The sequence below is a fragment of the Pleurodeles waltl genome, chromosome 3_1 (assembly GCF_031143425.1).
Source record: "Pleurodeles waltl isolate 20211129_DDA chromosome 3_1, aPleWal1.hap1.20221129, whole genome shotgun sequence".
Taxonomy (NCBI): Eukaryota; Metazoa; Chordata; class Amphibia; order Caudata; family Salamandridae; genus Pleurodeles; species Pleurodeles waltl.
Window position 1 is genome coordinate 1,322,077,883 of NC_090440.1, and position 22,544 is coordinate 1,322,100,426.

At 42.3% G+C, this 22,544-nt stretch overlaps 1 protein-coding gene across 2 annotated transcripts in view; it reads right to left on the minus strand.

Annotated features, from left to right (window-relative positions):
• MGAT5 (alpha-1,6-mannosylglycoprotein 6-beta-N-acetylglucosaminyltransferase) overlaps nt 1–18,918 on the minus strand; it is a 599,358-nt gene extending 580,440 nt beyond the window's left edge. Inside the window, exon 1 of one of the 2 annotated variants that reach the window (XM_069224676.1) lies at nt 18,665–18,905. The gene's annotated coding sequence lies outside the window, so the exon portion shown is untranslated. Of the gene's footprint in view, nt 1–18,664 lie in introns of both variants that reach the window. The other variant, XM_069224675.1, reaches the window with a different exon arrangement.
• Between the last annotated feature and the right edge of the window lie 3,626 nt (nt 18,919–22,544).

A 22,544-nucleotide genomic window follows, 5' to 3' on the forward strand; every position in this document is an offset into this window, starting at 1 on the left:
CAGCCCCGGTGATATATTTGACTATCCATTGTGAAGCCCCGCTGCCCCAGAAAAGGCCATTCCCAACCCCTGAATGTTCAATACAGGTAGCAGATGGTAACAGTGGTGTAATCTTGCATTAGCATTTCAACACACTGCCCTCTATCTCATCACACTCTTTTTCCAATTACCACAATACTTTCTATGTTGCCTCTGGATCACACCTAACTCCAGGAAAGGAAAGGAGTGTGGCAGTATCAAAAGCATCCAGTATTTGCTATCCATATATAATTTCCACTACCTCTTTGTTGTAAGCTTTACAGGTGGTTTGTTCAGGTAAAATGTCTTTAGTTTAAGTTTGCAGACACATTTATACAAGTCAATTTGCATATTATTGTCGTCAATATCAGTCATCAGACAAAAACCCAATCCCTTGGATGGTATATCAACCAGGTCATTGGACAATTTTGATCTGACAAATTAATCAGGGTGCAGTATGTACTTCAATGCTCTTCATTACATGTGATACAATGATAAGACAATGTCAAGCCCATTTATACTCCATTTCCCTTTGTCCATGACTGAGTTTGCACACCATCACTCTACCTGCTCTTTTCGGCATCCATTTCACAGTATGAAAGATCACTAGCCTAACTGTCCCTAGGTGAGTCCATTTATCTCCTCTTTGGTACAAAACATAAAAAAGGAGGTTGATGCTGCCTTCAATGCCATATATGTTGCAGCCTCATCACTGGCTATCTCATCCTCCAACTCACTACCCTACCATTGGTGAATATGCTTGAACTGCGTGTTGATAGGCATGTTGCTTGTTCCCTGGTTTACCTAAATAAATCCCACAGCTAGGTTTATTAAAGTTGCCATACATCGTTACAGTCTCTCCAAGCTAATAACATTTTTGCTTTAGTTGCTTCTAAATCTTGGCATTTTTATGGAGACAGATGTTTTGAATTTCTCCTCAAAGCTTTCAAACACTTTGGGGGTTATTCTAACTTTGGAGGAGGTGTTAATCCGTCCCAAAAGTGACGGAAAAGTGACGGATTTACCACCAGCCGTATTACGAGTCCATTATATCCTATGGAACTCGTAATACGGCTGGTGGTATATCCGTCACTTTACCGTCACTTTTGGGACGGATTAACACTCCTCCAAAGTTAGAATAACCCCCTTTGTCTACTGCCCTGTTGGTGCCATTTAGTGAACAGTATAGAAGAAAAAGGGTGTAGTCCAAATCGCATCCCTACCCCTTTTTAGACCTACATCTGCAGGTAGACGGACTTGCAGACATTTATATGGTACCCATGTATTTGGGTGTAAAGCGTTAATAGGAATACAAACCTACAACCGTTGCCTATAGATGTGAAACCGGGTACCTCTGTTGATGATGAAGGGGGATTCTGTATCTGGGGCATAGGTGACATTCATTTATACATCATCTTTTAATAAAGGGACTATATCAGTATATAAATATGGTGTTCAGAGGATGAAACATGTCAGCTGATATCAAACATATGAAACCAAAACAGAAGAATATAAACATTATTACATAGCTCAGAATGCAAGATGAACTGTTCATACCAATGTGATGTGATTCTAACATTAACACTGATCATTATTTGAAAATTGTATGGACTTTGCAGTATCCATTAAATAAGGATACTTGCCTTGTAACCTACTCTGGTGTGCAATCCTTTTTGTTATATGTTTAGTGGGTATATTTATTGTGCGGATTTGAGGCAAGAATTATACTTGATGAAAGGCAGAAGTTTGTCAATGGTTGTAGGTGTGCACACTTACTAATGTTTTGCAACCATATACAAGTGCATGGTCTGTCTACGTACGATTGCATTCTAAAAACTGCTGGCTCAACTGCCATGAAAGACTGAAGGTGTCACAGATGGGATGGGGCCACTTGGATGGCATCTCTCGAAGTATGTACGTAGCCACTCGATGCATAGGATATTTTCAAACAGTGGTCTAAGAGCCCTCAATATAGTTAAATAGGACACATTCTGATCCTGTTTTTTCCCCTGTGTCCATTTTCCACATTTACATGAGGCTTATTCTGTAAGGAGGCTAACATTCAGATAATTCACAAACCTTTAAATACTAAACAAATACAGCTGTATTTCTTTAAATTTGTGTTATGTATGTCTTAAGGCTCAAACCTAGCACAAACATTTAAATCAAAATGTATCCTATGAAAATAATGGAATTAAGGGAAAAACGCACTACCAAATTGTAGGCAGTCAAGAGTACGACCATAACAATGAAATTCTTGAGGTACAAGAAACACACTGCCACTTAAGTTTGGGACTTAATGGACCACACTTGAATAAAAGTATGAAAACAATATACAGCACATTTCACAATTGAAGGCGTACTCTAGTTTTGCAAGTGTGTGAAAACCCTGCATCTGATAGCAGCTTGATTCAATCCCTCACCTTGCTGGCTATTCAGTTGGCCTTCTTACACAGCTGAAATAATGTAGACTTGGATACAGCCAGCAAAGACAAGGAGGTCCTCCGAATTTTCATGCACTGACAAAACCAAATTGGTTAAAAAAAATTAAAAAAATGTATTGTCACTGCTGATATACAATTAAACCCTACATTAACCTGTAACCTACAGTTAGATAGATTTTCCAGATACGTTTCTCAGAATGATTTTATAAATATAGCTTGGTGCATTTATATGCCAGACATTTAAGATTAAGGTCCCCCATTACCTGGGTTTCAATTTGAATATCAGGCTTTGGAATAGGGTTAAGTTACCAGAATCATAATTCAGGACTTTAGTTTTTGCTCAATAACTCCTCTGGACTTTAAGTTTTCATTAGGGGGAAAACCAATCATCACAGAAATCTGACCAATCAATCAATGAATCAAATAATTTCTTAAGCTCACTATTCACCCTGTAGGGTCTCATGGCGCGGGGAGGCGGTTACTGCTCGAAAAGCCATGGTTTAGGTGCTTTCTTAAGGTTAGGAGGTCCTGGGTCTTGCGTAGGTTGGTGGGGAGGGAGCCCCAGGTCTTGGTGGCGAGATGGGAGAAGGATCTTCCGCCGGAGGTGGTGCGTTGGATGCGGGGGACTGTAGCGAAGGTGAGGTCGGCGGAGCGGAGCTGTCGAGTTGGTATGTGGAAGTTTACTCATTTATTGAGGTAGGCCGGTCCAGTGTCGTGGAGGGCTTTGTGAGCGTGAACGAAGACTTTGAAAATGATCCTTTTGTTGATGTGCAACCAGTGTGGGGATCTGAGGTGGGTGGATATGTGTTTGTGGTGAGGGAGGTTGAGGATGAGACGTGCGGCTGCGTTCTGGTCCCTGCGTAGAGGGTGTTGCCGTAGTCCAGTCTGCTGCTAAGGAGGGCGTGGGTGACTGTTCTTCTTGTTTCTTAAAGAACCCATTTGAAAGACTTGCATAGCATGCAAAGGGTGTTGAAGCAAAGCAGCATACCTTGCCAAAGTTCAGCAATTTACTTCCCTATACATCTTGTATTGCAACGATTTGCTGTATGGGAAGCTAATGGCTGCAATAGTAAGTAAACACTAGAAATTAAAAGTCTTTGAGAGGAGCAATGAAAAGTACAAATTTTACTAAACACAAATGGCTGAAAATGTGGCACATGGAAAGAGCAGCAAATTAAAAACCGTTCAGATTTCCACCATCACTAAGAGATAAAGTAAATTTGTTTTGTTCTATTTTCAACTGAGCCATCAATGTACATAGCTGGCAAGTGGTCCATGACATGAGCAACCCCTTCAGCCAGTAGCTGTTTGGGAGCCACAACTAGTTACTCTAAGATACTCCTTCCCAGCATTGACTTCCATAGATGGTTTACAATTTTGCTTCCTCCTCCATTACAGATGTATAGGTACACCACAGAATGTGGGATGATGGGGAGAAAGATGTGGAGTTTCTCCCTTGTTGGACAGGAACTTCCACACTGCTCCTACAGCTTGGCAGTCAGAGCCCTACAATCAGCCCTCTAGGATTTCCTTATGTGGATGTATGAGTACCAGCAGTGGAAGCCTCAAAACATATTTTTATCTTGATTGGTTGGAGCAGGATTCATTGAGGTGCACCAGAATATTTGAGGCCAGGAGATGAGGGAACTGAAGCAATCAATGAGACCCTTTGTGAACGTAACATTGTGGCACCATGCAAAGACCTTTTTGCGACCCACGAAGATGGGCAGGAGAGAGCATCTTACTGCTCAGAAATTGGATTACGATCTGCAATGTGAACGTGAATCCATTTATGGAAGTGCTGCAAGTTGCTGGCCTTTAAGGGTATTCCTAGTAGGGCTCAACATTCTTTTGCAGTACATCAGAGTGCCTACCCAAGGAGACCTGAGTAGAGAATAAAATAGAATATTTGGCTGAAAAAGTGCTCAGGGTTAACAAGCCCTAAAGATTGAGGAGTCACACCTGAGACAGACACACTGAAGAAGCTGATTCTTCAGGTAAGAAACTAAAGGAATTCAGAAATGTGTGGCTGAGGAGGATGTGTTAGGAGAGTGGATACAAGAGTGGACGGTCTGGACACTTTTACAGAGGAATGTAATAGAGGATCTGGGAGCCCCTTGCACTGGTGGTGTCCCTTTACAGCAAAAGATTAAAAAGATTCTTCTGGCCTTATCGGACAACATGATGAGCTTAAATGATGTATGACTGACTCAAGGAACCTCATTATATATTTTCCATTGTAACTAGTCAATTTTTGGCCCAAACTGAAAGTTTACACTTGGCAGTCATCTTACCTCTTCCTTGCTATACTCACATTAAAGTGAACAAAAACACATAACACGTTGTTACTTTATGTGGAGCACTGTACATAAACCTGAAGTAACAAGGTGTTATTTGATAAAAAATACTCTGCCTGAATCTGTGAAATTATTCCAACAACCTGAAAGCAACAGCAGATGAACTACAGGTGCAATTTGCTGCAAGAGTGGCCTTTTCATGATCACTTTGTTACTCCACGGTTTAAGACAATAAAAAGAACTGACCTTCCATGAATGACGGCAGTTGTAATGAGTTTGGGACAGAGTAATTGAAGGTGCAGAGGGCTTTGCTTCTGCTGAGTGACAATGCCAAAACTGGCTGATGGGCTTCCGTCACCTGCTTGCTTGGAGAAATCACTTGCCAGTTTTAGGCATGCTTATCGCTCAGTTAGGAAGAGGGTGACTGGATTTTAAAAAGACACAAACCTTGTCCCTGGGCTATTTTTCATGCAGTGATATACTTAGTTTAATTAATGGTGACCTAGGACAGAACACTAATACCTGTCCAGTTGAGTCAGTGCCCTTCAATGTCAAAGCTTCGACCTTGTGGCATTTGGACACGTGCTGGACTGGGAAAGGGGGCGAGGAAGAAGTGGAAGCTGTGTTTACTAGCACACTTCCTACCCCCTAGCACTCTTGACTTCCCGAGTTTCATAGATCTCTCAGGCAATGATCCAAAATTAAACATGGCCCATACACAAATTGGGACCAGCGACTAGGATCAGTGATTGCTCAGACGTCTTAAAATTATTATACAAATCTGAAACATGAAGCTACTATGTCCGCTCCAAACTAATAGCCCAAGAAGTATGAGCCTACATGATTTCCCATATTGTGACCATCCGAGGGTTTTGTGCAGCTTCTGGAGGGAAGGTAAACGAAGCACGGTTTCCTTTCTGCAATGAGTACTGCTTAATCTGTGAAAGCCTGAGCGGTTCTGTCTGTAACCGGGGACTGATGTCTTACTGTTTTAAATAGTTCTGCCAACAAAGCAGTGACCCTTGGATTTTGATTTTTAAATTCGATTTTGAATCACTGTTTACACAACAGTTTATTTAGATAGTTGTGTATCTCATTCTAAAAACATAGCACACACAAACACTCAAAGAGATATAGATATTTATTGAGTCATAAGTAAAGGAAAGACACTATTGCCATTCACTACAGTGAGTGTGACTTGAGAGGAAGAAGAAATCAAATGCCAAAAGTAACAAGGAAAATGTGCCAAAAGTAAAACAGTGTTCCTGAACAAAAGCAAAAACAGCCACCAACTGGTAGATGTGAAGAGGCTTCATGAATGAGTGAAGAAAAAAAACACAAACATTGCATGAAAATTTTAATATAATGATACTGCTTTGAGAATGCTGCTTTGCATTTTAGAGGCACGGCTTAAAAACCTTGAGAATTACACAGCTTTATCTCAGAGTGTAAGATAATCATATACAATATTAGGCAGCCATCAGACAGGAGTGAGCACCATGCCCAAAACCAACATAATCCATTTACACTAAAAGTACACTAGAAAGATACCATCCGGTGGGTCCTAGATCTTTCCTATTGCTACTGGTAAAACCACTTCAGTAAGAACCAATCTCTTTTGCCCAGCTGGTACTCACCTAATGATAACAGTACAGCACCTCTCTGGTGACTCAACTTATCATTTAGTCATAAAGATGACTTGTTCAATCCTACTTATAAATTTATTGGCCCTTTCAATCTGCTTCGAAGAAGGAAACTACACCAGTTATGTAGGTGCCACTTTATTATGGAAGGAAAGACCCTCTGTGTTAGGTCCATAGACATGTCTGGTGCTGGTTTGAAGTAACAGACCAAGGGTGGATAATGATGGAAAGCTAAATCACCTGTTAAGAGTTTTGAACAGTGAATGCAGTCCTCTAGCTGTGTGTTGAAGAAAAAGTTAACCATAGATTTTGTAGTGAAATATCACAATGGAATCACAAAGGAAAAAAAGAGGAGGGTGATATTGGTTAGGGATAAGGAATAAAGGCAAGCTAAAAGAAAGAAATAGTTAAGCACTAAATTTGTGTTGCCATATATCGAAAACAAAATAATAAACATAATTTTGGTGCCATACATGCATGAACAAGCTACAAAGACCTACTAAAGAATACTAAATGTTATACAATAGACATAAAAAATAGTAAGACGAAAAGTGAACTAATGATATAAAATATAGAGTTGCCATGGTTGTTTTAATGTAGTTCTGAATTCCACATAATAGCTATGAGTGTATGTCTCAATCAGCCCCATTCCGCACAGAACTGTCAGAGGCACCTACAAGCACTGTAGCATATGCCTGGCCTCTCATCCTTTTGGTGCACAGCGTGATGGGAAGGTGTCCATGACAGAAACTTGACTTCGATAGTTCCAGGATGTGCCTCAACCTATGGTTAGTTTTGGAACAGAGAGAATGGGTCTGGATACCTGCTGTCAGGACCTAGGTTTTAGTGTCATTAATATCTAGAAATTTGGGTAACAAGTGAGATAGGATTGAAAAGTAAAAGTGTTAAAGTGGTGCGCATGGAGGGCCAGAATATGCTAAATGTTTTCTTATTTACATTCAACATGTCATTGATTCAAAACATGGCGTTAGAGATTAATATGACAGGTAATAGGTAAAGATTAAACATTTGAAAATGTAAAATTAGACAATCAATGTGGAACAATACCAAAGGGGTAATTCACATACAAAACATCTAGGACAAAAAATAATGGTCCCATATTATTTTTTTTTTAATTAACGCTTGTAATTGAAATGCATTTTTATTCCAAAATACATTCAAACTGCCCTTAAGCAGTCAACCTCGGTAAAAACGTGCTTCATACAAGTAGTCATCATACACATAAGAATCCAGACAACACCAACCGCTACAAATTCTTTGTTCCAATGGGACCCCCACCACACTTCAATTTGCAGGAAACCCCCAATTTTAAAAACTCTCTCGACATTAGAGAAAATAAAGTCTTGAAATAGGCAATGAGACACAGACAGCTGAAATCTTCCATGTCATGTTGCTATATGCCTATTTCCGTGTTACTGATTCTGTTGTACTTTTCAATCTTTGGTGGGCATTTAGGACCTAATAATGACTGCCTAACTCACTTGGAGGATGCCACCGCCATAGTGGCGAGGTTCCCCCTGAGTGCATTACAATGTTCCCGCCGGGCTGACTGGCTCCAGACATCAGTAAGTGGTAAAAGAGCCATTTGTGTGAGGGCAGGAAACGGCCTATACAAATGTAAGTGCACCCGCCTCGCACTCTCCCAGCCACGGAAGGCCACTCTGTATGCAGATGCAATCCTGTTACACCTCCACCCTCCCTGTGTGATGGCTGTCTGGAAAGCCCAGCTGTCACTCTACCCCAGTTGTGGAATGTAGTCAGGCTGCAAAGCACAAGAGTCAAAAGGACAGTGAAATGCCCACTTTCTAAAACCAGCATTTCCACAATAGTAATAAAAAAAAATCCATGTACCACAATAAGCAGGATTTCTTACTACCATTCAAAACATACCAAACATGCCCACGCTACTCCTTACAGATCAGAAATTACGGCTTAGTCATGCATAAGGGAATTCCTAATGCAATACTACGAGAGGAGCAGCACTCACAGCAGTGAGAAACCAAATAGGCTGTTAGTCACTACCAGGACAAGCCACACAATGAAGAAACATGCCCTACCTTTTACCTAAGTCATGACCATAGGGCTACCTAGGGCCTACCTCAGAGGTGAGCTATATGTAGTAAAAGGGAGTTCCAGGCTTGGCAAGTAACTTTAGATGCCAAGTCAATGTGACAGTAAACTGTGCACGCAGGGCTTGTAGTGGATGGCCTGAGGCAGGTTTGAAAGACTACTTCTGTTGGTGGCACAAGCTTCACTGCAGGCCCACAAGTAGCACTTAATTTACAGGCCCTGCTTATAAGGGATACCACTATACAAGGGACTTATAGGTAAATTAAATGTGCCAAACAGGGGGAAGACAATCATGCCACATTTTAAAGGAGAGAGCACATGCACTTTAGCACCGATCAGCAGTGATAAAGTGCCCAGAGTCCTAAAGCCAACAAAAGAGGGCCAGTAAAACAGGAGGAAGAAGGCAAAAATTTGGGGGATGACCATGTAAAAGGGCCAGGTCCAACAACAACATAATAGAAATTTCGCTCCAATTTATAAGTAAAAACAGAGGAAAAATAAAGCAAAAATTACATCAATAGCACAAAAGTCCAATACGGGAAACCAAAAATATGATTTTAAAACACATTTAAGCACAAAGTGCTAATGGTAGACAAAGGGCTGCAGAAGAAAGGGACTTATGTCTGATTTTAGGCTGACCGTGATGTAGCATGAGTTCGATACACCCAAATAAATTGTCCTCAATAGCACTTGGAAGCAGTGAAGTTAAAAAGAATGTCTTTGTTCCACTCTGAAAACTAATGTTACTGTTTTTCTGAGGAAGAGCTTTTCTCCAAGCAAAACAACATTGAAATTCAATGAGATTGCAAGAAACTGCTGGTTGGATACTTTTCGCTGTGGTTTTATTGAAGCTCTAGTGCAAAGGTTTTGAAAAAGTTCGTAAACTTCTTTTGGTGCCCTAACAATCACAGGAGTACACTTACAAGGTGGACAGACCCACAGATTGAGCACTTAGAAGCTCTCAGGTTATAAGTCAGAATATGACGTCCAGTCCAGGTCCAGAAGCTACTTCTCAGTTGGGATTCTTCACAAGAATAAATTCTTCAGATTTTTTATGTTTCCGGAGCTACCTGAGTCTGGAACTCAGACTTGAAATCCAAACACAGCAAATCCTCCAAGTATTTTAAGTGGAAGTGAGTCTAACCTCCTCAGGTCCTTCTCCCAGGTCACTGATACCAAGTGCAGCAAGTTCAGTATGCATTGTATCCTTTCGCAAGTCCTACAGTTTTCTGAGGGAGGCTAGGTGGCAATCCAGCTTTACAGGGTTCATCAGGCTGTTTGTTCAAACAGGCCCAAAATGCAATGTGTCAGGGTAAATCCAGCTTGGCAAGGATTCCAGCCACACTAAATTTGGGCTTTGAGACTGGGGTGGGAGTGAGGACTGTAAATTAGTAATCATAGTACCCTCCCAGATCCAGCACTAAAATCCAGTTAGAAACAGGCACTTTACACACAACAAGCCCGGAGACACGCTTTGGTAGGACAAAAGTAGGCCCATTCAGCCACCAGATAATAAATACACGAGAAATGCCTTGGCATCCTGATGGCTCCCTTTGAACCGTTTAAAAATGTCACATGTGCTTCAGACAGACCATCCATGCTGGAATTGTCACTGAAGTGTCAACAGGAGGGGCACAGCCTCCCACCCTGCTTACAGTTCAGAGAAATCACCTCTGCCAAGTCAGGTCAGCATGTGTGTGCTCCTGGGAGGAACTTCACATCGGAATCAAGGCTGAACACGCTCTAGGATTAGCTGGAGAGCTAATGTAAATTAGCCTCCTGAAAGTGCAGGCAGGTAAAGGGGAACTTTCTAAAAGTTATGTATCCTTAATGTTTATTAAAAAGCCAACTTCACTATCATATTGGTTTTTTAATAATTATTAGAAACAGTGATTTGATTATTTTTCTAGCTGGTCCTTTTCCTGAGTTAACAGTATTTCTATCTGCACTCTGGCGTTCTAGAAAGGACATCCACGATGGCCACAGTGAAACTAGCTTTTCGGCTCTTGTCACTGTAAGGCCATGGCAACATTATTTTTCCACATGTTCCACATTTAAATACCATATGGGTGAGTTGCTAACATTTAAATGGGGGGTAATCTGTTTAAAAGTGTTATTTTAACAGGTCCTACTGCATGTTTCACACTGCAGCATTCAGGCTAATATGTTAGGCCTAAAGCTGCGTTTTCCTTTGTACAACTAGTGGAGGGCACAAGGTAGGCTGCATTCCCAATGTGACATATAACTTTTTATACCATTGGTGCATTTGGCAACATATTCTATGGCCCTATTTAAATAGTTAATGTTGCCAATTAGAAGTTGTGCAGTGTTGCCAAACCTTAGAGGTCGAAACACAAGCCCTGGGGCCTGTTTAGCAGTGTCCTCGCACCAGAGTAATAAAAATAGTGTAATCAGTTAAGAAGGAATAGGGTGTGACAAAGCCAAAAAGAGCATTTTCCTATAATTCCTACATATACTTCAAAAGAGGATACTCTATAGACTAATGCTTAAATAATCATACATCCATCTTTGGCAGAAAAAACGAAAATGAGAAGATGGTAAAAAAGGAATGTATGGGTGTATGTATAAGGAGCACCACAGCAGCCAAGAAGATCAAGATGGCTTCTGTAGCAGTCTAAACTGATCCTTACTCAATTTGGCCGATGACAGAGTAGATATAAGAGTGGTGGTCATAGGTAAAAGAGAGGCGTCATTAAATGAGGTAAGAGAAACAAAGCTCTGTAAATCCATATTAGTGTGTGATTTCAATGAAAACAGATTAATACAATACAAATTCAGTGAAACCAATTCCCTTAAAGTATATAATTAGAATTTTCAAAATTAATGACAATTACTCCTCTACTCGCCTTTTGCATGCTTGTGTTTTTTCAAGGTAAAAATTCCATTGCCAATACCAAGTTTGTCTTCTTAAGCCTCTTTTCACTTCAGTAGCAAAACTATGTTCTCTCGCTTGGATTCTCTATATGGCACTTGCTTATGTTTCTTTTAAAAACATATATTTATGTTTAATACATTAAAATGCATTTTAGCTGTTCTTGTTGGAAAGTGTATGGTTCAGGTTAATTATTGTCAACCAAACTTTATTTCTATGCATTTTCCACTGGTTTGTATTTTTTTCCCTAAAAAGAGTTGCCAATTATTTTGTTTTTATTTTTACTATGGATATTGCAAAAATCATGAGCAGAGGTATATACCAGAGAACAGTAACGTACCAAAAAGAAGAAAATCTTAAAACAGGTTTAAAAAAGGAAGGTCTACCACTGAGTATTTACAGTGAACTTTAACACTGAAAAGGTAATAAGTTTCCTTAGCAATACATCTATCAAGAAATGTCTCAAAGAGACTAGAACAAAGGCCTAGGGAAGAGAATCAGAAGCATTTGAAAACACACAAACATATAATAAAAGAAAGAAAGAATCCTGCAGCCTGGTAACTTTGGTCCAATGTCATTTATGGTGAAAGATAGTACAGTTTAGCTACAGATGCATTTTTTTAAAATAAATTAAGCATTGTCTACATTTGTTTACAGACTTCATACTATCAGCAAACAACCAAAATAAACTGACAAGTAGACTTAGAATCCGGGATAAATGGGACCACAAACACAGATTTGATAGAAAGACATAAATGACTGGGGACTAGTTGTCAATTCTGCAAAAGACCCAGCGGTAGAACTACCATAAGGCAAAGAAAGTTCTTGCAATCCCACCAGCATCAGGTGCCAGGTTGCAGCTGGGAACTACAATTACGATCCATTTTAGGTTGATCAAATCGCATCATTTATTTTGCCAATGGTGCCAAAATAATCTTTGCACAGTTTCTGAACAACCAAACTCAATTTCATGTTAAAGTTTTATTTAAAACAAGGTACAGCTATTAGGGTTAAAAATATAGCTTTTAGCCTACAACAAAGTCGCGTTGTAACATTTAAGACGTAAACAGAAAAAAAAAAAAAACAGGACCACTTGTTGCAATATACTGACTAAATAAAATTGTAAATAAACATTACAAATAAAAAAAATCCTACTGTCAACATTCAGCCCGTTTTTTCATGCTTCCCTGAAAAAAGTAGGGACATGGGTATTCTTAGCAGTGTGGGAAATCTTTGCAGTCAGTTCACTAACTAAAACTTCATGGGAGATTTTCTTGGCAATCGTCTTACATTTTAGTCAATTTGTGGAGAAGAACAAAGGAGGACAACAAAACTGTCTCCGCGGTGCTATGCTGGAATGAATCACAATGTCTTACCAAAGTTAGGTCAAGCATTTCCAAAATACAAGAAAGTATCATTGAACTTCAAATAGACACAAAATATAGTCACAACACGACAGCTTTCCCGGTTAGTGAACGTGCAAAGAAAAAGTTATTCTACACATTCAAAGACGACTTTCTCAATTCCTAAACTGAAAAAATGCGAGGTTTGCAGCTTCTACCAAATTCCAATTCATCTCGAACCACGTTTTTTTTTTTATATAAACATTTTTTTTTTCTAGTCGTACCACAGTTAAAAACAACTCCCAACTCAAGGCCCAGAACAATTATTTACTACCGAAGCATCAAAGGCTTTCTGGTATTTGTACTTGTAACATATGATATATAAACATACGAAAAGGTGGGGCCTGTAAGGGCTCTCTACAGGGCCCACCTATGTCTGATTAGCAGTCTTATTAACACAAAAAAAAGTAACAGGTACAAAGTACAAAGTACAAAGATTTTCCGGTTGGGGAAAAGTTGTGACATTTTACTAACACATATGCACAAACTTAACTCGTGCGTGTGAGAACATAACCTAAAGACATACGGCTGCACAATACACAGCGATGTGCAGTGACATAATCAAGCAAAGGGCGAGCAGGTTTTACACATCACCAGAACTCTTTCTGGGCAAATAAGCATGTGTTACCGTTGCGTATTTTTAGACTGCTTCTTTATTTTGCTACGATTAGCGTCAATCTATGTTTTTCCCACGGACAGGAAATGTTTTATTGTAAACCTGCTACTGATTACACCCTTCCAAAGATACGACTGCAGCTCGCGGGAGAAGGAAGCACACGATGCACTACATTCAACAAACTGAAGACCGACATTGACCTCGGATTGCCCTTTTCACTGTGTAGAAAGAAAAGCTCCCCTAGCCTTCTCTAAGACTGTCACGCGGGCCTTTCTGTCAGAACCAAAACGCGGAATGGCAGAAGGGGTCAGTGTAGTATAGTCACTGGGCAGCACCAACAGTCAAATGATTTCACCAAAGTGACATTACAATTTGTGATCAGTCCAGACGTTGTATGTGGTGTTGAACTATATATGAACTTGTTTTATTGTGTCTTGTGGTGATCTGAAGGGAATGGGGTCAGGTGACCTCAGTGACTCACTCACCTGATTATATCTACAGCAAGCAGTGGTGTGACCCAAAAGAAGGATTAGGAGATTAAATACACATTAGGGGAGAGTGGTGACAAGCACAGCACGCTTCAATTGTTCCTCGCCATGCATGCCTGTTTTTTTTGTGTCGAATAACTAACAGCAATGCAAGAACACTGGAGTTAGATCAACTTTAAATCAAAATCTGGCCATCAATCCCCTGAGCAGTTTGCAACCATGCACCCAGCACCTTTAACAGCTTCCTTATGTTCAGCGGGACCACCCCAACGCTGCTCCAATTTTGGAAAGAGATTAAGACACACCTCATTAAAAAACACATCATAATGCATTAACAGTCCACAAACCAGCTACCTCTCCTATCACTAATTGACTTAATGCTTATCTTTGATCCTGTACAATGCTCCCCTCCCTGCCTTATAGGTAGGTTTGTGCTATGGATTCAGCGCATAGACTCCCACATCCATGCAAGGCAGCCACAGTGTATGTTATCGCTGCACCACCAATGCTTGCCTTTTGGTCGGAAATGGAAAGTGGAAGACGTGTTTGTTTCAGATTTAAATACTTCATGGGATAAGATTCAAACATTTCATGGAATATCCCGCTGAGACTGTTAGTAAGTGAAACAATTGTTCTAACCCACTTTATCAGTTATTAGGGGCACTGAATGCCAGTGAAGTTCGGGTTCGAGACCACATATTTCTATCACCGACAACAATGTGCAGGGACTTGGTGATATGAGGGTTTAGGCCCCCTGACTTGGTGGAACGCTGTCAGCTCGCACACAATATTGCGCTCGGAGATGCCTCACTCTCACTGCTTCTGGGCTCAGCATCAGTAGGTACTGAAGCAGGTCCCATAAAGCAGTGCTACAACCAACTGTAGATAACCCATGTGGTAATTTCTTAAAGGAAAGCGCGAGGATGGACAGTGGCTGCTCTGCCAACACGTACCCTTTGGCAAGCAACCCTAAAATATGGAAAAAGCAAATGCCGTCAGCACTGGCTGAACATCCCTTTTATTACCGGTAACAATTCGGCAGTTCTGTGTTAATCGCTTGTATAAAGTGTGGCAAAAAGGGGTGCGGAGCATTACGTCCCTACTCTTAAGCGTCAAATTAGGAGCAACAATCAAGAGCATTGACAAGTTCAGGATGCCACATGAAATGAAAAATGTGTGAATGCGAACTGATACAGACATCGCACACATGTTCAAACAAAAACGCCACCAGTGAAGTTATGGATTCAAAAAAAAAAAAAAATCTCTTTCGGTGTTAATGCAACGGCAACATGTGATAGGCAACAGATTGACTGGACTTCAACGAATACTGAGCATTCAAAAAGATCGAAGATATTCTATCCCAAGGGGCACAACAATATACCACAGATGCCAAACTCAAAAGCTGGCACGTGCAGGCACTCACTGCTTTACGTCCGAAACTAAAATAGTAGAAGTATGTATGCTTAAAAATCACAAACCGGAAAAAAAACTACTGAAAGGTTTCCTCATTCTTTTTCAACAGGGCTACACAAAACCCAGGCTGCAGTGCGCGATAACATCTCACCGACAACACTGACTGAGTTCAAACAACATTACCAGCTCTAGTCATGATCACATGCTTTGAAGCATGAGAACAACTTTAAGTGGGCTCTACGTTATTAGAACCAAATTGAGCCAGCAAGCGATTAGTTTATGGTCGTGGCTAGGTTACAGTTGGTTGGATTAGACTACACGAATTAAGGCACACCCATCTAAACAGAAAAAAAAGATATTCTCGATTTACAACAAAAACTGAACGTACATACAGCATTTTCAAGTGGGTTGATCTTTATGTTTCAATGGATAAACTCCCACAAAGGAAAAGTCATAACAAGTCAGTAATGTATTCACAATGACAAAGCAGTTATTTGACTGCACCAGGCCACGTTTAGCAAGGAACAATAGTTTAACAGGTTGCATGTTTTCACAGAGCTTGCTTGGTGTTGAACAAAAGCAAAACCATTCAAGGGTATACTTTGTTGAACCAGGAATAGGGGTAACCCAACTGGTAAGAAGGCCCCCCACATCGTCGCTGAGCATCGTAAAACATCACAAAACAGTAAAAGAACGATTTGATGGCGTGCTGCTCCCTGTGAAACTCGACCAACTGTTTCTATTAAGACCTGTGGGAGAGGGGAATCGCGCCACCACCCAAAAGCAGAGAAGCGCAACACGTACAGGTTGCCGAACAAGCAGCACTTTTCAATTATAGCTTAACAGCTCTGCAGCACTAAACATTTCGACACACACCAACATGAGCCCACGTAATGTACAGATTCACGTAGGAGGGGCGGGTCGATACAAGAAATGCTGTAAGAGGTGGTGATATGGGGGTGTCCTCCTTCACATCTGCACCCAGTCGCGAGACACAGTGGATACGGATAGTTAACAGTACAACAGACATGGAGGGGGTGGCAGAGCGGCTCCCCTGGAGAAAGGAATATCATGCAGCGGTGATTGTCTGATCATTGGACATTTTTTGGGGGGTAGGGGGGGGGGAAATGAAGGGTGAGGAGCAACAGACATCACGGGATGAGGCGAAGGCAACGGGTGTTCGATGTCTTTTTTTATTAAGCGAAACGTTCATAACGATTTGAAAAACAAATATCTAGAACGTGAAAGCGGCACAGACAATGATAAAGTAAACACTTTAGTCTCTCGGACTGGAGACAAAGATACATACATTGCACACAGAAAACGTGGTGAAGGGTGGTCTAAGGCCTGCTCCATTAGGCTATGGATGCATACGCCTGTTTCTGTATCACAGGCATTACTACTTGTCAAAGTCAGAGGTGATGGAAGGCCTGAAGCAAAACATGTCTTGAGTGAATTCTGCATTCACAGAGGAGTGGCGTTGTGTCTGTGAGGGTCAAGCAGCCAGGCCCCACTGGATAAATTTAAAGCATGATCGCAGGAGAAAGGGTGAATAGACAAACAAAGGGAGGATTAACGCCCACAAGCCCTTGGGTGTAAAAGCAAGGCGAGAGGAAAGCAGAAGCTGAGTGACGCTTACAGGAGCGAGGCTGCCAGGTGCCATATGACGGGACAGGTGCGCGGAGGTCCATTCTAAAGCACCAAGGAATCGGGCAAGATGAATGAGGAGGATGGACATAAGGTATGAGATATCAACCCAGGGTGTCAGGTCCAGGTCAGAGAATAGATGAGGGAGGGGCATTGCCGGCCATTCCGCAGACAGCGCCCCCATCACAACTAAAGGTAATGCCCGTCCTAATCGTCCTCCTCGACTACTGTCCCATCTGTCCTCTCCACCTGGTGATCCTGGCGAGACGCCCTTTGTGCTCGCAGGTAACTTCCTGGCTGAATACCTCAGAACGGTGACTGGCCATTGAGCACACATGTGCACCTTGTCCCCTCACCTCATTCTCCAATTCAGTCGCTAAACTGGAGGTGTGAGTCCATGTGAAGAGGTTGTGGCAGAAGGAAGAGAGGTATTAAAAGGAGCCTAAGAAAATGAAACTAACATGGTTCACACACAACTTGAAGGCAAAGAGCTAAATTGGTAGTCTGGAATAAAAGTAACTTTTTTAAAGGCACCTCAGGAGGTCAGCTGCCTGTGCACCCCTCTAACCGCAGTAGCCCTGGGCCTGGGCCCACGTCGCCCATGCCAAAAACCGGCCCTTGGAGGGGGACCTTAGGTGTGGGTGAAACAGTGTACAGACCCATTGTGACGATAAAGGGGCATGTACGAGGAGTCATGCTTTCCAGCACCACCCAGTCAGGTCGTGTTTGAAAACACAAGGGGGGCGTCCAAGCTTAGGCAGCCGGATCAAGGGCAAAGGCACACTCATTGGAAGAGGTTATGCTGTCATGCACACGCATGACTAACCAGGGGCGTTGGAACAGTCGTAATGAGGGGCTGTGCTTTAGAAACGATGACCTCCCCTATCCTGTACAAAGGCACAATTGCTGGGAGTGGCGGCGTTCAGTAACACCATAATGTCAGATTCACTTTGAAGCACATGCCCGACAGGTACAGTGCAAATAAATATACATTGAAGAAATCATGCTTAGACAACTAACTGGCCACTCTTATATAGTGTGAATGCACTGAAACTGTGAGATATCACGGTTTAAAGCGTCAGGCTGGCAGATTCAGTCTGGAGGCACTGTCATTGGAAGAGGACACACTTGCAAGCTGCATGATACAATGTGGCAGGCAAAAAGAAATCAACGTAGGGATCGTGAAACAGACGAGCCCGGTCTGACGGGTCAGTCAGTCATAGGCAGAGGTCATGGTTACAAAACACAGTCTTTCAGGCCCAGAGTGAGGACAAGGGATAAGGTTCACGGGCACCAGGCTGTAAAATGTGAAGTAGTAGGATTTGTTAAGAGGAACCGACACGAACACTGCACTCGGCTTCTTAGACACGAGAGGGAATAAACCTATGGGACAAGCAGACTGGCCTGAACGAGTAGAACAGTTCAACCTCTGTCAAGGATCCCTGAAAACATTTTCATTATGGACGTGGCCAGGAGCCATTCTTGGGTATGTGGACACACGAGAAGGAATCATGTCTGCCCACAACAAGCCAGAGATGAATGAGCACACTTGGAGAGGGATCTGGGCTAACCCGCTACAATAACGCCTTAGAAAGGTGGTCAGAAGGAACAATGCTTTCAAAAGGCTACAGTAACAAACAGGAGGGTCGCAAGCAATAAGAACACACACGGAAGGCTGACCCCGACTCCGATTGATGTTGGATGGAAGTACCTGCGATTCTTGTGCTCGGTGTTACAGCCTGATGGCTGTCAGCGAGGATTCAGTGTCCCATGCTCCTACAGTCTCTCTCCTTATCCAGGTCTTAGGCAGCAAGGACCCAGTCATGGCACAATCCGAATTCCATGCGCGGCCATGCCCGGCTAGCAAATCCGTCAGCCCGCTCCACCAGCACAATAACCACCAGCGTGATGCAATTGCAGGCTCCGTCCGCTCTCACCGCCGCCGCAGCACTGGCTCTGCATCCCAGCCGCTGCTGCCCCCACCCATTGGAGAAGCCTGACTACTAGCGAGGGCGTGCATCCCATCAACAGGAAGGTCTCAGACAGAAACACTAGACAGCTAAACATAAATCTGAAGGCGGACATATTAGGTGAGGAGAACTTCTCATGGCTTTAGGCAGTAGGGCGGTGTTTTTTTTTAGAGAATGGAAAATATCTATCAGACCCATATGTAAACCACCGCGTGAACGCGCTGCTAGTTAGGTTGAAAACAGAGGCACTAGGCAAGTGCGCTATGATAAGATGCATACACTCCAGTATTTCCTCCGATGCTCAGGGGTCTTGAGGGGGTGCAGCGTACATCTCCAAGCCCTATAAATCGACAGTATGAACAAAAAAAACAACGCATGTTCCAGGCTCTTTCAAGCAGATATACACAGTTTGGGTGTTTAGAACGGTGCGGTGTAGCGTCCTATTCTGCTGAGGTGCGGCGTGCAAACTGGACTCGATTGCAATGTTGGAGCTCGTTGTCACCGCTTTTTCACCGATGGTAGGCCCGGCATCACAGTTACAGCGCAGGTCCCTATTAGAGATTAGGCTGTCAGTCATGCGGTGGATTTAGCTCTTTATTGGGAATGTTTGACAGGGAATGTGCACAGGGAGTATTGGAGCCTAATAGAGATAGCGCTAGGTAATGGAAGGTATATTTAAAAACAAAATAACTATCGAAGTTGTGTGTTCCAACTTTGCCTGAGGTTGCGTGTGTGCACGAGTGCCTTAAACTTGTGCATGCGAAGTTTCCTCAGTTCATGCGTGACAAGTTAGGCTAGTCCCGTTTTTCCCTTAGAATTGTGGGACGTGTTATCTTCTTCAACCGAGACTAAAACCAGCATACATGTCAACAGACTCGATTCAGGCGGGAGACTGCCTAGTTTTAAAGCCAAAAAGGCTTTATTTTTGTTGTCTTACGTCTGAAATTGCTTCTTCGTCAATATATGACAATGGGGAAAATACACACACTCCATTGATTTCCCAAATTCTCAGACTTTCCAGTTGCAAATTGTTGGCATGTACTTAAAACAAGGACTACAAGTATCACAATTTCAAGAAAAACCCGGGGCTAGCTAGTCTTGCTCCCTTTGGGAAACTTGGCAGTACCAACATGTTAGTTGCATCTGTAGCATGAAGATATCCACACGGACTGAAATGCCAAATTTCTAATATTTAATGGCATTTGGAGGGGGGCGGGGCGCTGTATTTTGCACCGTGCAGATTATGGTACTAATTCAGCTTCAGGTTGCACTCAAGTGGACTGATCTTTAGTTCTGACTGAGGCTAACACGGTATTCAAAACATTTTAATAACGTGAAGAACAATAGACCTCACAAAAATGACAAGTGCATCAGATTTGCTAATCATGAATGTTTATTAAAAGGTTCGCTAAGTTACACTCTCAAATCATCAAAATAGTTTCAATTCGATAGCTAAAATATGAATGCATTAGTCAATACAGTTCAAGCAATCCAAACCATAAATGCAAAAACAAAAAGCTATACATTTGTATCAGTAACAGAAAGGAGACTCCATTTCCCGTGAAGGGAAGGCCCTACACTGCAAAGCTAGCAGTAAGTCAGATGAAAACTGGGGAAAAATCAGCATAAATGTATCAGCATAGAAAGCCTCTGAAAGGTAATATGTATAAATCAAGGAAATGTTCTTTTAGCACATAGGGAGGCCACATTTCATAAGCAATAGGAAAGAAAATTCTATGGCAGGACCGGTGGCTTTGGATTATGCTTTCTCTCTCTTTACGAGAAAATTACAGCAGCCAATTAACGTTAAACATACAAAAAACTAAGTTTCTCAACATTCCCAGTAGTCCATATCATGCCCAACCTCTGGCCTGCTCTCCATATAAATGTCTCTGTCTCCTTAGACCTTCCTCTTTCTTTGCTGCTTACAGCCAGAGATAAGTACCCAACGCTTTTAACTGTAGTCCAATTTGCATTATAATTGATTTTATTGTACGCCCGCGGAGCGGGAGTGGGGTATGCACCGTGCTTCACTGGGGACTCTCTTTTCCCCCAATTATTTACTCTCTACACAGTCCAATGCCTTTCCTCTTACAAGTTTTTGTTAGAAATGATTCAAGGCTTTGCCTTAGGGGAATTTAATTAGCAGGTGCTCCCTCCACCCCGATTTGGTCGTTTTGGAGAGTTTTTGCTCTCTTTGTGATTATGAGTTTCTCCTTATTTAACCTGCAAGGGCTGTCCCCCCCCCTTTGAACTCCTACAGCTCCTCTTGTAATAAAAATGGCATACTACGCCGAAGAGGACAAATATTATCAGGGTGAACCTGAGATTCCGTATGAAAATCAGATGGAGGAGAGACTAGTACAGGCCCTGGGTCACCATGTGTAGGACTCTGTTAACCAGGCTCTAATAAAAGATTTAAAACCTTTTACTCAAACCCCGGCAAGGTTTGGACAAAGAGAAGTGATGGGGAGATCCCCATCTGAGACACAGGTCCAAGATATCCAACCTTCTGACATGGGCCTTGCCCATTGAGCCTCAATAGGGCCTATTTCCTCAGTGGAAATTTTAGCGAAAATGGCTACTTCTGTCCTAAAAGACCACAAATATGAGCATGGGGGCTCCTTGGAATCTCAGAGAATATTTCCTACCCCCTCAGAACCATGCACGGAGGCGTCCCAAACCTCTGCTTCCCAATCTTTGGATTCCGAATGGCACTGGATGAACCTAAGCAACAGACTAAGCGAAAGCGCAAGACCCATCATACCACTGAGGAGATGGTGGTTCCAAAGAATTTATGTTTTGACCCCAAAAATATTATCCATCCCAGATCCACTGAATGGGTACCCTCTATCGAGGTGGCACACAATGTGCAAGAGCAAATTCGTAAAAGTTTTGACAAAGACATGCGATCTGAGTGCCCACGTCCTTCTCTCCTAGGCAAGGTGGCAGACACCCCAGAACTGGACTCTAGCCTGGTCACTTTGCTCAAAAAATTTGCTGAAGACCTTAAGAAAGGTCTAGATCGAACCTGGAGAGGTTGCCAGGACAAATTACTGGACATATCAGGGCCAATCACTAAAATGTTAGAATTGGCAGTTCAAGAGAAGGACTCCAACACGCCACTAGAACCTGAAGCAGTGTTGGAATGGGCACAAAGAGCAATTTGCTTCCTTGGTAATGCCAATTGTGCCATGGTCACGGAACAACATAAATCCTTTCTAATGAGGATTGACCCCAAACTGGTCGAAATGGCCCCATCAGAACCTTGAAATCTGGCTAATGGTCTTTTGTCCGGCAACAAATTTGTGAAAGACTTAGGGAAATATGTTTCCACCTTTTCAGCCCTTGTCAAGGCTCAGGCCTCAATAAAAAAGATTTTCAGCGGAGGCCTTTTTCACAGGACCGGACGCTATTGAGGCTGAGGTTTCTATCAGGCCTCTGCAAGCTACTTCCAAAGAGGTCAGGGCACATCCCAAGCCACATCAGGATTCTACCCCTCACTGAACAGGAGAGGCCGAGGTCACGCCTACAGGAGCGGTGGCAGAGGTGGTGTCAACACCTCAAACATGGCAACAACAGATGAGAATAATTCCCTTTTCAGAGGTTGTTCTGGTGTGG